General features: G+C 31.3%; 1 long non-coding RNA gene across 3 annotated transcripts in view; it reads right to left on the bottom strand.

Annotated features, from left to right (window-relative positions):
• Positions 1–2,227: 2,227 nt before the first annotated feature.
• The window catches only part of LOC118187111 (uncharacterized), a 274,560-nt gene continuing 261,458 nt past the window's right edge, over positions 2,228–15,329 (bottom strand). For all 3 annotated transcript variants that reach the window (XR_015041201.1, XR_015041200.1, XR_004757890.2), the window contains exons 4-5: positions 9,509–9,668; positions 2,228–3,361 (exon numbers count right to left, since the gene is read on the bottom strand). This is a non-coding gene — a long non-coding RNA (uncharacterized LOC118187111). The remainder of the gene's footprint in view (positions 3,362–9,508; positions 9,669–15,329) is intronic.

Genomic DNA, 15,329 nt, shown 5'->3' with positions numbered 1-15,329 from the left:
TAGCTCTAAGTTGGATTCGAGAGGATTCCAGCCGTTGGGAAACGTTTATCTGCAATCGAATTACAGAAATCCAGAAATATACTTCTCTAGCACAGTGGCGTACATTGACTAGGTAATGATAATTCAGCAAACCATCTTTTACGTGATATTTCATCAGCAGAGCTCTCAACTTTAGCATTGTGGTGGGAAGGACGACCGTAGCTATATGAGCCACCATCCATCGGACAAGGAAAACAGAATTCCAATCTCCGTGTACGACTACGTTTAATACTGTCATAGATGTTACTCGATTCAATGATTATATCAAACTAATTGGTATGACAGCCTAGGCATTATGTTTCATTTACAACTGTAAATCGCAATAAAGTCCATCCTTTGATCGCTCTGCAACTGAGCTAAAAAAGGTAAAAGAATATTGGATATATTGTGTGCAGAAAGAATGTTACTCAACTGAAACAGAAGCTCTAGAAAAAACTGTATTATTATTTACAAATCCAAAACTGGTCGTTTCAAACTGTTCCTGAAAGACAATCTTTTACGGTTTTTTCCGCAACAGTTGTTGACATGGTTATGAGTCATGGTTTGGGCTGACGGAATGGCTTGAAATGTCTATTGTTAAATATCAGACTATAATTAAAAGATGTAGCAAATATATTTATGTTCTATTTGTGTCGCTTATATCAGCAAAATCTCATGCGGCTAGAGATTTTGAACATCATTATATATATGAATAGATCCGTAAATCAGTAAATAGCCGGTAAGAAATTCGATGGTCAACCTGCAACTCAAAGGAATTTTCATCGTGGAAGAAAATTAAATTTTTAAAATCCATATACAAATTTTTCCATATACAAATAAATTACGAAAAAAATTAAAATTACGAAATTGTTAAAGATCTTAGAAGCAAGTATTACTGGTACGATGCAGTTAGACCACTTAGATAGGAAAACTAACCGAGCGAGGATTTCATGCTCGGAAAAAATGTATTTACACAGTATGTAGTATGTTTTTAACATTCAGTCTTCTTTGAATCTTACTCCGGGTTCTATTACAGCTACTCATAAAATCATTTTGAAAACCCTGTATGTTCTGAATACTTCTATATCATCTTAACGGCAATACTATGATCATATGATGTGAACTAAATAGCTTTATGAAATGCTTATTTTTAATTTCATTTTCGGTATTTTAACAGCAGATACAAAAACTTATCTATAATCAAATAGTGTTACTATGGTAACACCTACAACAAATATCCAGTTCAATTGCAGTTTATATTCCGCCTTTTGCAATAAAAATCTTTACGTTTTTCGTAAACAATATATATAACTCATACGTATAACGAGATGTGAGCTCATTTAACAATATAACTGGGTACCTCACAGAGAGATTTTATTTCATCCAGGAAGGCACGGGTACAGTTAAACTGGAAGAACATTCTTTCCAAAAGCAATTACACTAACAAGCCATTTCTATTCTTTCGTAAAGGTCATATTCGAATACACAGTTCAAGTACGTGCTTATTTACCGGGCTGGCAATAACTTCAATTCTTTTGCGATGATTATATCTAAAGGAACATTTTTATCATGAAGATATGACTGAAATATCCATTCATCTTATTAAAGAGATAAAAATATCTATATAGTATTTTACAATTAAAAGCCACAAAAAGTTTTTCTGAGTTGTTATTTTAAATGCACTTGTAAAGGCACTAAGAGAAAGTTACGCAAATGAGATATTTTTATAATTATTTTCTATAGAAAAGATTAGGACTTCGATTTACAGCTAGATATTTTCAGATTACTTTTTAATGACCATTTTATTTTCGCTTAAATCAGAACAACATTTTAATTAATTGTTGATGGGATAATTAATACATTTTAAAGTTCTTTTCCTTGAACGTTTTTCTCTCGAAAGAGTCTACTTTCAAAGCATTTTCACGCAGTATTTTTTCGTGAAACTAATTTTATTTCCTTTATTGTTATAATATGTGTCATTAATAGCTCATGTTTTACTACATAAAGAAAACTGATTAACTAATTTTTGAAAACTAATGTGGATCGTCGGTATTTCTTAGTACCAAAGCAAATTTTTCACTAATTCGATTTTAAAGTTCGAATACAGATTACCTAATTTTGACGTCATCGTGACGTTATCTGAATGAGAAATGAGCATAGACTTTGTTATTAAAACAACATAAAAGGCATAATATTTTAATTTTATAAAACGACTTATAATGATGAACATACATGATTTTTTTCTAGTGTTTCCATTATTAGAAACGTTCAAAATAGGATGAATACGCTAATACTCGCACATGTCATGAATACATTTGAAGCTATGATTATTATCTATAATCATTGCATACCACGGATGACAAAAATTTGAATTAATGCAATTCAGTTTTTACCTAATTTCCAATTTATATCTACTATACCATTTTTCTTTCTTTGTAAAGAGAAGATATCTTATCAAATAGGAAACAATCTTCGTAAATGATCTTTGCCTCTGGAAAATATGTGATGGTAAGCATATGCAATCTAATAAAAGCTCAAGCTTGTTTTTTTTAATGAATTTTTATGTTTTGGACAATACTGATACACAAAAGCCAATTTCCGATCATTCATTGTACATGCGCTCAAACTATTAGGAAATTTAGATTTTAAAATGATAAAAAAAAATCCACTCAACACTAGCACTGCTAGAAACAATCATTAACCCTAGGACTTAGTCTCATAGTGTTTAAATATTGTTTTCGCGGAATCCATATACTGTTTTCAAATCTTAACCAAGACTGAGGCCCACAGTCAAACCGCACTTATTTATCTAGATCCTTAAAATTGATTTTTTAGTCTCATATTATTGAATTGCACAAAAGTTATAATTTAATGCATCGACTTGTACAAGAATCTCAAATGTGGGAAAAATACACTTCATTTAAAAACTCAAACAAAGTTTCAAGTTTGCAGTCTTGTGGGGGTAAGTCCTGAAAGCGCCTATTGATCCTCTAAGCCGAGAAGTGTATCAGTAAAGAGATCGCTAGAAAGCGGGAGGGACGGTGCTAAAGAAGGCAGTTATGAGAACCGCTGGCCAATTCATAATAACAATGGAAAATGAAAAATATACATGACGTCCAAACACCAATAAAAATGTTTTCTCATTTTTATTACAAATGTTTTGCTGTAACTGAACAGTTTTTTTTCAATGCCGAATAGTCCCAGGCCCATTAGCGGTCGAGCGGTAAAATCATTTAACTTTGGTATTTTGAACCACAGGTCAAATCCCGTCGAAGGCCTGGCTGCATAAAAGTTTTCCTGCACTTTCCCGTATGTAAGTAAATACGAATCAGTTTGCTTCTTCCTGCAACGAAACAAGAAAATTCCAGATTTCATTGAAAAAAAAATTGGGAAACATAACCTAAAATTTTTATTTAGAATCAAAAGAAGCTCGATTGTTTACCACAAGAAACATTTTTAAAAGAAACTATAACAAAACAGCTTTCATCACACAAGTAGAAAAAAGAATTTAATCAGTATAGTTTCAGGAGAAGATAAAGTTATCCGTGTAAATAGTACTTTACATAAAAAGTTAAAAAAATATGAATAGAAATTGCTATTTAACTTAACTTGGATAAGAAAATTTCCAAGTGCCGTATTTGTAATATAAATTATTTCATTGGTGTTACCTCCCTTTTGAGAATATAATGTAGATAAAAATTTAAATGGTAATTCCACCAGTATATTCTTTCAATTCTGGCGCATATTAGCGTCGTAACGCAGAGCATATATATTGCTGTCATAACACAGAAGTGAACTATGCGTCTGAAATAACGTTTCTGCAACAGCCTTCGTATACAATGAAATGGGAGAACGCAAAATAAAATTTAATGAAATAAGCAGAATAGATTGAATTCTTAAGAGGAGTAATGTAAAAATTAATTCTGCTTTTTGTTTTTCTTGCGTTTTTCTAAAATTCAATTAGATCTTTTTGTATGAAATGAAGCGGGAAATTTAGGGGAACGGAAATTTAAATAAGCATTTGCAATCTCATTCGATATAAAAAAAAATTAATCCGTTGTTTATATTGCATATACGATAAGTTTTTTATGAATCTAACATATCAATTCAAACAAATTCTGCAGTATTGCTTAAACGTCAAAATGCTATTTATGAAATAATTTTTTAAAAGACAAAACGCAGAGGAATTTATACGAATAATAAGTGTTGTAGTATTACGCAGATTAAACAGGTAATATATATATATCACATAATTATTTATTATCGTTTGATATTAGAGATTTATATTAAAACTAATACTATATATATACAGACTGCTTAGATTAGATACAGATTATACATAAATTAGTTATCTTTATGACTATATAAATCCAAATTGTATAGAAAATAGATTCATTGCAAAATAGACTAGATATTAACATTATAGGCGTAGAGTATAGGTATACAGCTTAAATGGGTTTCATATATATATGAAAGTTATTAGTGTCTCTCTATATATATTAAGGTGTATTAAGGTGTTTCATTTTGTAAGGCAAAAAGTAAATATATCAATTTTTTTCAGACTTTACTTACTCCCCGAATCTAATTAACGTATATATGCCAAATTTCAAGAAGGGTGGAAAATATTTAGAGGTTGCACACTTTGATCAGTTTTGTAAAAATAAGCAAAAATACGATTTTTCAGTGTTAATTACTTTTATTGGGAAAACTAGAAGTCACAAGCTTAAAATGATGTTAATACTAGACACTAAGATTGCTAGGTAGTGTGGTAGACAAAACATTTGTTATATTAATTGACTTTAAACGATGCAAACTTTTCTTTAATTCGCTTGGCGAAAACGTTTCTGTGATGCTTGACTACCCTCAACAAGAATTGTTTTTATTGTATGTCCCTGACCGATTCGTTATACTTTTTATCATACGTATAAGTTCCTTTTTTTGCGGTATGATTGACCACATTAAAAGCATTTAGATGGCTTCTTGGAGAATCACTGCAATATTCTTGTCTCTGTCGTAGATCCCAAACAATTCAAAGAACGTCTTCGTTTTATTAATAACGGAATGGCTTAGTCAGACCTTTTCCTTTAAAAACTAATAACTTTAACTTCTGTTTCCTTTTTCTTTGCAGGTTTGGTTTCTAAATTTTTAGTCATATTTTCCTTATCAGCCTGAGCTATACATCTATCCAAAAAGGCCAATCCTACGTTTGTTTCTGACAGATCCGAAAGGTATCTTTTAGCAAATGTGAGAGCACGTTTTTTGACGTTTACATTTGGATAAGTACTCAAAAGCTGTAGCATATCCAAATCATTCTTTTGAAGCAATCGACATATAGTTGCCTCTGTCAAAAGCGAACATATATGAGGCTGACAAAATGTACAACCTGTTTCATTCCTTTCAGTTCTCGTTAAGGAATATTCAACTGTTTGGTGAAAAGAAGAGTTTTAAGTGCATATATTGCCTTTACCATTCACCATGTTTGATGCAGAGATTCTGAAACTGAAGTCGTTTTGAAATCAACCTCCTAGGTACACGAGTGAGAGTCGCAATAACTCTTTGCAGTCTTCTGTCAGATGACTACTGTCTTTTAGGACATTGTATGGACATTTTGACGCCTTGTTCTTCTCGAAAGCCTTGAACTGGACCTTCTTAATCCAGCACTGTCGTATATGACTTCTTATCAAGTGAAGCCCACAGACTTTGGAACTTCTAAAAATTCTGAATGTCAGTACCACTTTGAAGGGAGCTAAACTCCTAAAAACTAATCACTAGACATCTTTTGCACCAGTCAAATCCCTATTTTCCATTCTAAAGTTTAGTTACCTGCATAATATGAAAGGAACACAGAAGAAGCCCATTAACACAAAGCACTTCAATATTAGAAATTTCACTGGTTTGCGATAGAAGTGATCAATGTGTGTAACCCCTAAATATTGTCCAATATTCTAAACATATCTTTTATATTACTGGGGACTAAGCAAAGTCATATGAAAATCATATCTGGAATCCGATAAATGCTTTTCGAAACTTAGCCCTATATACAAGGGACTAATACAAAGAACTAATCGATTTGGAGTCACTTCACAATGAATATTCATAGCAATAATATTGTGTTGGCTAAGCGAGTCTTCCACGAGTTTTCTGTGCGTTTAATTTCTTTGTGTGATTTAATTGTGTAGCTAGTAATTGTTCATTAATAATAGTAATAATAAATAGCACAAAATAGTGCTATCTGAAAATAATTTTTTGCACACTAGTCTGGCAAACCACCATATACTAATTCCCTTTTGCTGCACACTGAAGTAGAAATTTGCTTTAGAAAACGCACTGACATATTTGACGATACTGCATGCCTAGGTAATATCATTTTTCAGTGGACCACTAACTCTGTATTGACAACAGTTTAAAATAAGAAACACTGGGCCTGTAATATATATACTCCGCAAACGAATGAAGGAAATGAATGATATTTATCATTGGTGAGGAAGTATGCCACAATTTTTAATGAAATCACCGAAGTGCCTTATTTTAAGCGGAAATTTATGTATTGATTGGAGTGTATAAAAATGTAGATGATGACAGCATTCGTCTTACACAAACCTTCTTAGTAAAGAGTAACATCAAGGTACAAGAAAAAAATACAAAGAAAATGTTCAGACTCATCTCGAAGCTTTTAAAGATTCGTTTAAACATTATTTTCTCACAGTTCTAAGGAATGTGCTTGAATGATTTTAAATGGGTTTTAAATTAATCCGCCTGAATAAAAACGTATACATCTTAAGTGAGTACGGTGTTCTCATAGATCTGACATGTCACAGCGAACTAAAAATTTCGTTTCAAAACGAAACTTTACCGAAGTTTGGGTTGCATACACGATGAATTCAAAATGTCGTCTAAAGCAAAATTAGTGATGCGGTCTTTCGCATCTACACATACCTATAAATCCGGATTCTCCCCTATATAAATACCAAAACAATGTATAGAATCTGTGCAATAAATATTTCAAATAAAAAATAATGAAAAGATGTATTTGAATTGAATTACATTTAATGATTAACTTGCAGGAACTGGGTTTATTGAACAGACCATGAGTTAATTTTCAGCATAATGTAAAATATCTGCTGTAAAACAAATTGGTTTGATTTATCAAACTCTGGAAGTACCTTTATGTATGGATAGTTTTTGAAAACATCCCGTAGTTGAGTAAATTGACATATTAAATATAATTTCAGTTCATGCATTGCACAACTCTTTAGATAACTCCTTATTTTATATTCTCTTGTTATTATAAATTTTTTTCTGTACTGTAACACTACTCTTAAACACCATTTGCTTGCAAGAAATAAAGGAGCTGCGCTAAAGGAGTTGATTCTGAAAAGGGCAAAATGTTTGGGCACCGCTGATTTACATATTTCAGATTATTATAGATAACATATTATTTATTATATTATAGATTACATAATTCCGCCATTAAATGCTTATGAATAGTTGGAACTGAAAACTTTTCTGCCATTCAGATAAGTTTTTTATTGCTGTAACTGAAACTTTTTTTAACAAAATAATCGTACATTTATGCAGAAATAAGTCCATAGAATTCCCAAACTACATTTTACATGAGAAAAAGAAAATAAACTCAAATTTCTTGACCAGAAAAATATGCAAATGTTCTGTAATTATTTTATTACAGTTCTCCTTTGTCTTCAATTTTTTTAATTCCTGGTAGCATGGGAAAAAATTACGCTCGTGAATGAGACCTTTTTTTGTTACTAATTGCGCAACCTTCTTAAGTGTTTGTGCTAATCTCTGGTGTTTTGTAATTAAAGTTGTTGTTTTCCTTTTTAAGGGGATGCTAATTGTCAGCAACATCCAGATTAATGCGTGGAAACGGATCAGCTGAAAGAAAAATAGTAAAAATAATTCTGGAAAAAGAATTGACGAAAAAATACATTCCTTTAAATGTTCTTGAAAAAAAAATTTTCCAGCCTTTTTTATTACTTTTTTGTTGAACTACCCTTTTTTTAAGGACGGGTTTCAGTCGATCGAAATGAATGGTATAACTTGGAAATTTTTCATCAACATGTATAACAGAGAAAATGTTACATCCATAAATTTTGATTCATTTGTACTCCGTTCATTTGTTTTGAGATTTGGAAATTTATATGATAAAAGTTTGTTGTCTTTTTTTTTCATCATTTTGCTGTGTTAAGGGCATTAATACTATTTTTACAATAAAAAAAGACAAATTTGAATTTAAATCATTACATTTTAAGAAGCCAAAAAAATAAAAACATGAAGGTGAAATAAAACTATCCATTACCAAAATTTTCTTTTTTTAACGGAGTGATACTGAACGTTTTATCATCCCAGGCAATCGTCTATTTATATAATTAAGAATATTAAGTTCTCTAAAGTGTCTTCATTTGACCATAGTTGGCCAAAAATGTTTATGATGTTCATTTTCAGTATGCCCGAAATTGGTTATGATGTTTATTTTCAATAACATCACGCAGATTTCTAAAAACGTTCCAGAGAGCTATAATGAACTGAAGCACGCAAGCAACTTCTAGCCTATACGTAGTAGTTCAGATATATTTATCTAACCAAAAATGTAGTTTATCTATCCAGGCGTATTATTTTTTATTTATGTAATTTATTTATGTAGTAAATCTATTAGATTAAAATGACGTGTAGTATATTTATTTAACCTATCTAACTCGAGTGCATCATGATAAAAGCATAGATCCAAATATATTTATATACGTGATTCAGTTTTAATTTGTCTGTGGTGTTACTTGATGCGCTCGATCCGTTGGAAGTAAATTTTCAGAATATACACAAATGGCAAAAGATAACTACTATCCAAGACTTTTTAAAACAGCTAAGGAAAACTGCAGCAAAATTTATTAATCTAAAGTGTTATAAAAACAAAGCTACTATAATTCAATAAAAATTTGATAAAGTAACACAAACTACTGATACAAATCTCAGTCAGTATCAAATGTTAACATAAACATTTTGTAAATTTTAAAATAAAGTTACAAAATTTGTTCGTTACATCTTTTTTTCAAAAGAGCTGATATGGTAGAGGCCAATTGTAATATATGAGGTACTGTACTTCTAAGTCATGAAAAGATAAAAATACATCTGTATGTAAGAGAAGCATGCTAATGTAAAAATGTAAAATTAGGCAAAAGAAAAACAGCTTACCTTAGATAAAACTTTAATTAAAATTCTATTGTTATATTTCCGCTCCTTTAAGATCAAAATAAATTCTCCTAAATTTTTTAACTATTAATTTACTAAAATGTTTTAACTGTCATTTCGCTCTAGAACAAAAAGACTTACGTTAGTCCCGTCGAAAGGAGTATAGTTTTTATTTAATGTCTTGCGCAGTCTAGAAGTGTCCTTTCTTCTTGATTTTACACGATAAATAAATAAATAAGAAACAAACTGGTATATTATAAAGGATATACTTTATTAAATTACATACATACAAAGATATGTCAAATCGGATCCTGGTTCAGTCATGTTTGGATCATGGACTCAGATCTTCAGAAGAGCCCAGGCCTTAACTGCTAGAGATTGAACAATGGCCCATGAATCTTTTGAGGACTACCTCCATCTTCAAGACATCTAGCTGAGATGTGTTTCTTTTAATAAAGAAAGATTGGGTAAGATGCATCATTTCAGGTTAAACAATTAAAGACTTAAAGTGACTCTGATCATATTTTCAAAATTATGAATTTCATTCTTAGGGATGCGCTATTTCAAACAGGATGCCTCTGCAGCTTAGTGGTCTTGGACTCAGACCACAACTGCAAAGCTTTGTAATGATGTCATTCAATAACATTTAAATTTTGTTCACTCATTTCAACAGTGACAAACTAAAAAAATAAATAAATAGTTAAGGTTAAATAGTGAAGGCTGTAAATTGTATGGAATAATTTTTATAAAACAGGAAACAGCCGCTTTTGGCACGTCGAATGAAGTTTTCTGTTCTCTCTCCCTCTTTCTCGATTGTCTCTCTATCCTTTATCCTTATATATATGTGTGTGTGTGTGTGTGTATTTATATCTGTCCATAATTTATATTCGAAAATAAAATTGACTGAATAATTAAATGGTAGTGAAGCGCAATTAGGTTTTTGCATTTGTAAAAATCAGCTTAAAGAAGTTTAAGTAGAAAGGAGAATTAGTAATGGAATTATTCTTAAATGAATTAGTAATGGGATTCTCATGAATTACAAAATTGCTCACAAACAAAATCTAAAATCTCTAAGATGTGCTTAAACTTGTTAGCGCTTCGGTCTACAAACAGGCTGAATTAATTCTAATTAACTTGAGGTCACAACTGCCTGTGATTCTTGGCAAAAATGAAAACTTCTGTTTTGATTTTCTTCTTAAGCTATTTTCTTTATTGCAGCGTTTATTTACACAGATTTCAAATATCACGAAATAGAAAATTAATAAAAACATAAAAATGCGATAAATGCCCACAAATCAAGCTCCACAAAAACCACTCGATAAGTAAACATAAAACTAGAATAAACGAAAATGTACAAAATAAACAACAAATAAAAAAAACAAATGCGGAACAATATTAAACATACAAAACTCAATACAAAATAAAAATATAAGCAAATTAGACGTATATTTACACACTTACAACACGCTGTATAGGGTCGTCCAAATGTTTGTAAAAAATGTAACCAATTTATTAAAATAGAATGAATGTTTGTAACAAATTGTGACTTACATGGAAATAATATGGCAGATCGAATATCTTCTTTGTGTCGGGAGATAGAGTTTCTACGAAATTTATACGGGCAAAAATCACTATACCAGTTTTGGAGTAAAAATAACACTGACTACTTTCTTCCGCTGGGATATATAATAAAAAAATAATTACCTATGGACATAAGGAGCTTCTCTGATTGAAATAACTGTTCTTAATATAACTTTGTGTGAGTGTTTCTGTGGATGCAATATAAATCTTCCTCTCGGGCAAATATAAGTAAAAGCTTTTCTTTACAAAAAAAAAATAAATAAATAAATAAAAATAAAAAAAAAAAAAATTACCTTCACTTGCAAATTACCTCACCATTTTAAAGAAACAGATTTCCATTATTTACATCTGTCTACTCAATTTTATAATTCTTTTATAATTTCTTCTAGTGTGTGTGTGTGTGTGTGATTATGGCAAAGCCTCGAGGGCTATCTGCCTAAGGGGAGGGAAGCCTCCGTGGAGGACTTTCTAAGGGAAACTGGCTCGTATACACGTTACACATGGGGAAAACCACGAAAACGCCCATGCAGCCAGCCCGTTCGCGGGATTCGAACCTCAGACCGAACTACCAGTGTTCGGCGACTTTACCGCTCGGCCGCTGGTGGGCTAATTTCTTCTAGAACGCTGTTTTGGCACATATGTATACTCTACACACATACACACAATCAACATATATATATACATATAAATGTATATGGTGTGGTATGATATGTATATGTATATGATAGATACACATTAATGAACATTGACTGTATATATATATACAGTAAACCCTTGCCGAACGCGAAGTTGAAGAACGTGATTTTATATATTATCTTAATTGTTTCTATGTAATTTCTCCAACTAGAAAATTTAATGTATACGCGGTAAGCTGTAGAATGTTGGCCATGTTGCGTTGGCTCCTCTTTAACGTTTGGTTTGAAATTTCATTCATTAAGAAGTCAAGTCAAACGTCACTTAAAACAGAAAAACTGAGCTTTAAAGTTCTCCTAATTCTCGATAAATCTCCAGGACAGTGCTAAAGCCCTCACAACATTTCATCGAAATACACAGGTTTAATTGTTTCCATCGAATACCACTTCCTTTATACAACCAATGGGTCAAGGAGTCCTAAAAATATTCAAGTCAATTATTTCATGTATGTCTTAAAAACACCTCTGTAAAACGCGCTAGAAGTAAAGAACGGCACATTAATGGAATTTTAGAAGTAATTAAACACAATACATTCCACAAAAATGATTAAACTTGCATGCGTAAATCATTAACAATGAATGCTTGCTGGCATCAGCGCTGGCCAGAAATTGTCAGCAGTTTTAAAGGATTTTTATAGGTTGGCAATGAAGCTAAGGAAGTCGTACAAATTGTAAAAGTAATAGGCGGCAAATAATTTTAGAAGGTGAAATTAAAAGAATTGTTTGAGAATGCCGATCGCAAAATGATAAATGAAAAATTGGATAATCTTATAACGCCATTCGACGGTGAAAGCAGTAATAGTGAAGAAGATAAAAGATACTTAGAGTACAAGTTAAACTAATTGTTAAAAAAACATAGTAACTGATTTTGCAGTGGAGATTGACTCAAACAAAGAAACATAGGATGATTTGTGAGAAGTATACAAAACTTCCACACTCCTTGTTATCGCGAAAAGTGTAATGAATTGCATCAGATATTGTTCCAAGCAAAAATCACCAACTATTTAAAAAATAATTATTTCATGTTAAGCAATAACGGGAATCCTTTCAATTAATATTTGTTTTCATTTTTTCCTTTTAACTGCAATAATATTTAAGTTTAAATAAATTATACAAGTTATTTTAACCTGAACTCTACGTAACCAATTTTCCACAGAAAGTTCTTTACGGCACGCAATTTTCCCGTAGTCGCAATGCGTTAATGACTTAACCCCACATTTGAAAAGAGTTTACTGTATATATATAGTGTGTGTGTGTGCCTTTTTATAATGTGTAACGTCTAAATAATATATGTCTGTAAATATGTATCGTCTAGAAAATTCGTAATATTTATTAACCACGAAGAAAATATTAGAGGCAAAGAATAATTAACAAAAACATTGAATGGTAATCGAAATTAGCATTTATAATACTGAAACAATCAATGCATTCTATAATACCCGAACTGCCAAGAATGAAAAATGTTACTTCGTGTGTCCTTTCGGGTCCATATGCAGTCGTGGACCGTACGATTGAAATCCATGCGCTACTATTAAGTTGCTAAGCTCTGAATTTAAGGCAGTTCAGGATCGAATCTCATGTGCATTCTATGGGTGAGAGATTTTGAGATCGTATGAGCGAAGTAGCCATTTCTCATCTCAGAGACACTTCTGAGAAGCTTCGACCACATGAAACTGCGCCTCATCATGCTCATATTAGTATAATACTCCAGCAGCGGCATGAAGCTACGTTATAGAGTACAGTTTCAAGACACCGTTGTGCCATTCTATCTCCCTAATAACGTTCAGTCAATGAGCTATTGAAATTAGTGGCCTCCTTTGCAATGATGCCGATTGCATAGCGAAATTCCGAATGATAACTAGATCACGTTTATCAACATGATTTGCTATCATAAGCACAGAATCAAATAAATACTAAAATAAAAAGGGATTTCAGCTAAAGACAATATGATGTTCCTAGACCTTTCACGGTTTGCTATACCTGGAAGTTTACGTGATGTCTGCGAACTGTAGAACACGTACCAGAGATCAATAAAAACATTTTTAATCAATCTGTCAAATATCTAGTTGATCAGTAATGTACTAAATCAGTAGGAATTTTTCATTAGTCGCTTAAGAATTTTCTCCGTACATCATGCAGGTAACTCATCTTTTCAGTGCAACATGATTTGCCTATATGTGGTATGGACATCTCATTTTCAGAGTTACAGTTCTTGAGTACACCGTATTATTTATTTTAGTTGACTTATAGTTACCCTTTCTAGATGTAGGGGTTTTATTAATTCTTTTTTAAACATCTGCTTTATTCTGATAAATTTTGCTGTATTTGCTACATTTTTCGCTTAGTCAATTTATGAAACTTTTACAATCTTATTATTAAGAACACATAAAAGAGCTTTTAACTTACATTATTGTAATTTGCAAGTTTTAATTTCCATTCGTTTCTTGTTTTAAAATATATTGAAAAATAGACTAGAAGAGAAAGACGCTAATGTGACAATCAAAATCGTAAAAACAACATTGTATTTAGCGTAGGTATAATGAAACACTCAATCGATTTCGAGGGCAGCTAAAGGTCCCTCCTCATCAGGAGAAAGAAATACTTAGAAGGAAGAAAATAAAGGAGTCACAGAAACACGTGGTCTTTATCAGAAAATAAAGGAGTCACAGAAACACGTGGTCCTTATAGCCTGGCTCAGTAAAAGTAGGCGGCCAGTGCAACTCTGATTAAAAATCTAGTTATAACCACGTGCAGTGCTGATAAGGACCACGTGTTTCTGTGGCTCCTTTATTTTCTTCTTTCTAAGTATTTCTTTCTCCTGATGAGGAGGGACCTTTAGCTGCCCTCGAAATCGATTGTTTCATTATACCTACGCTAAATACAAGGTTGTTTTTACGATTTTGATATTGAAAAATATTCATCCTACAAAGTTCTTTCTTTTAAAATATATTATACTGAGTTGAAATATTGAGTTGAAGCTAAACATTTCTGATGTGTGCTAAATACACAATGTAAAGGTACGTAAAATAAGTTTATTCTTTCGTGCATGTGTCAGAATAGCCAATGTCACAGGGTTGTTTTATGGAAAATAGATGATTACTCATACTAACGTATACATATAAATGCCAACATTATCAGCTGTAATTTTTATTAATGCAGACATTATCAATTATAATAAATATAATAAGCCATAATAATAATAAATATAACCATTAACGATTTTGATACACAATTGCAAATGTAATTTTTATCTCTCTATATATAGTTTAGGTTTGAAATATAAAAGATGTTCACAAATAATTCATCTAAAAATGCAAAATTCTCTTTTAGATTTTGAAACAAAATTATAGATAACTTTTAGAGAGTTTTCTGAAATTTATTGAGCTAAAAAGTAGTTAATTTGATTTTTTTTTAAAACCTGCTTGCATCTGTTATATTTGTGCAATTTATAATAACTCTTCTCCATGCAATAAAACATTTTCTTGACCTCAAGAAGAATAAATTCATAGTAACGATTCCGAAGTATGCAAGTGCCGTAAAATGATTCAAATTTCTGTAAAGTGCCATCCAAAGCGCAGCTTAATAACATGAATTCTTTTGAAAGACCATGAGATAAAAGTAATATGATTTTGAAGCCATAAGAATTGAGATATAGTTTGCACATATTCCTTCAATGGCTTTCAATGACATCATTGACTCAAAGAATTGTTTATTGTCTTGCACAGCTTAAACATTTCTATCCTAGAAGAATATATATATATATCAAAATTTAAAAGCAGTTATGAAAATCAGGAAGAAGTAAAAATTAAATATATTTGGGGCTGCGCAAATTTT

Source organism: Stegodyphus dumicola, chromosome 5 (genome assembly GCF_044657685.1).
Source record: "Stegodyphus dumicola isolate Sdum_Otavi_A_Nest chromosome 5, ASM4465768v1".
In the NCBI taxonomy this organism is placed as follows: Eukaryota; Metazoa; Arthropoda; class Arachnida; order Araneae; family Eresidae; genus Stegodyphus; species Stegodyphus dumicola.
Note: the sequence above shows the minus strand (reverse complement) of the source record. Positions and strands in the feature narration are given on the sequence as shown.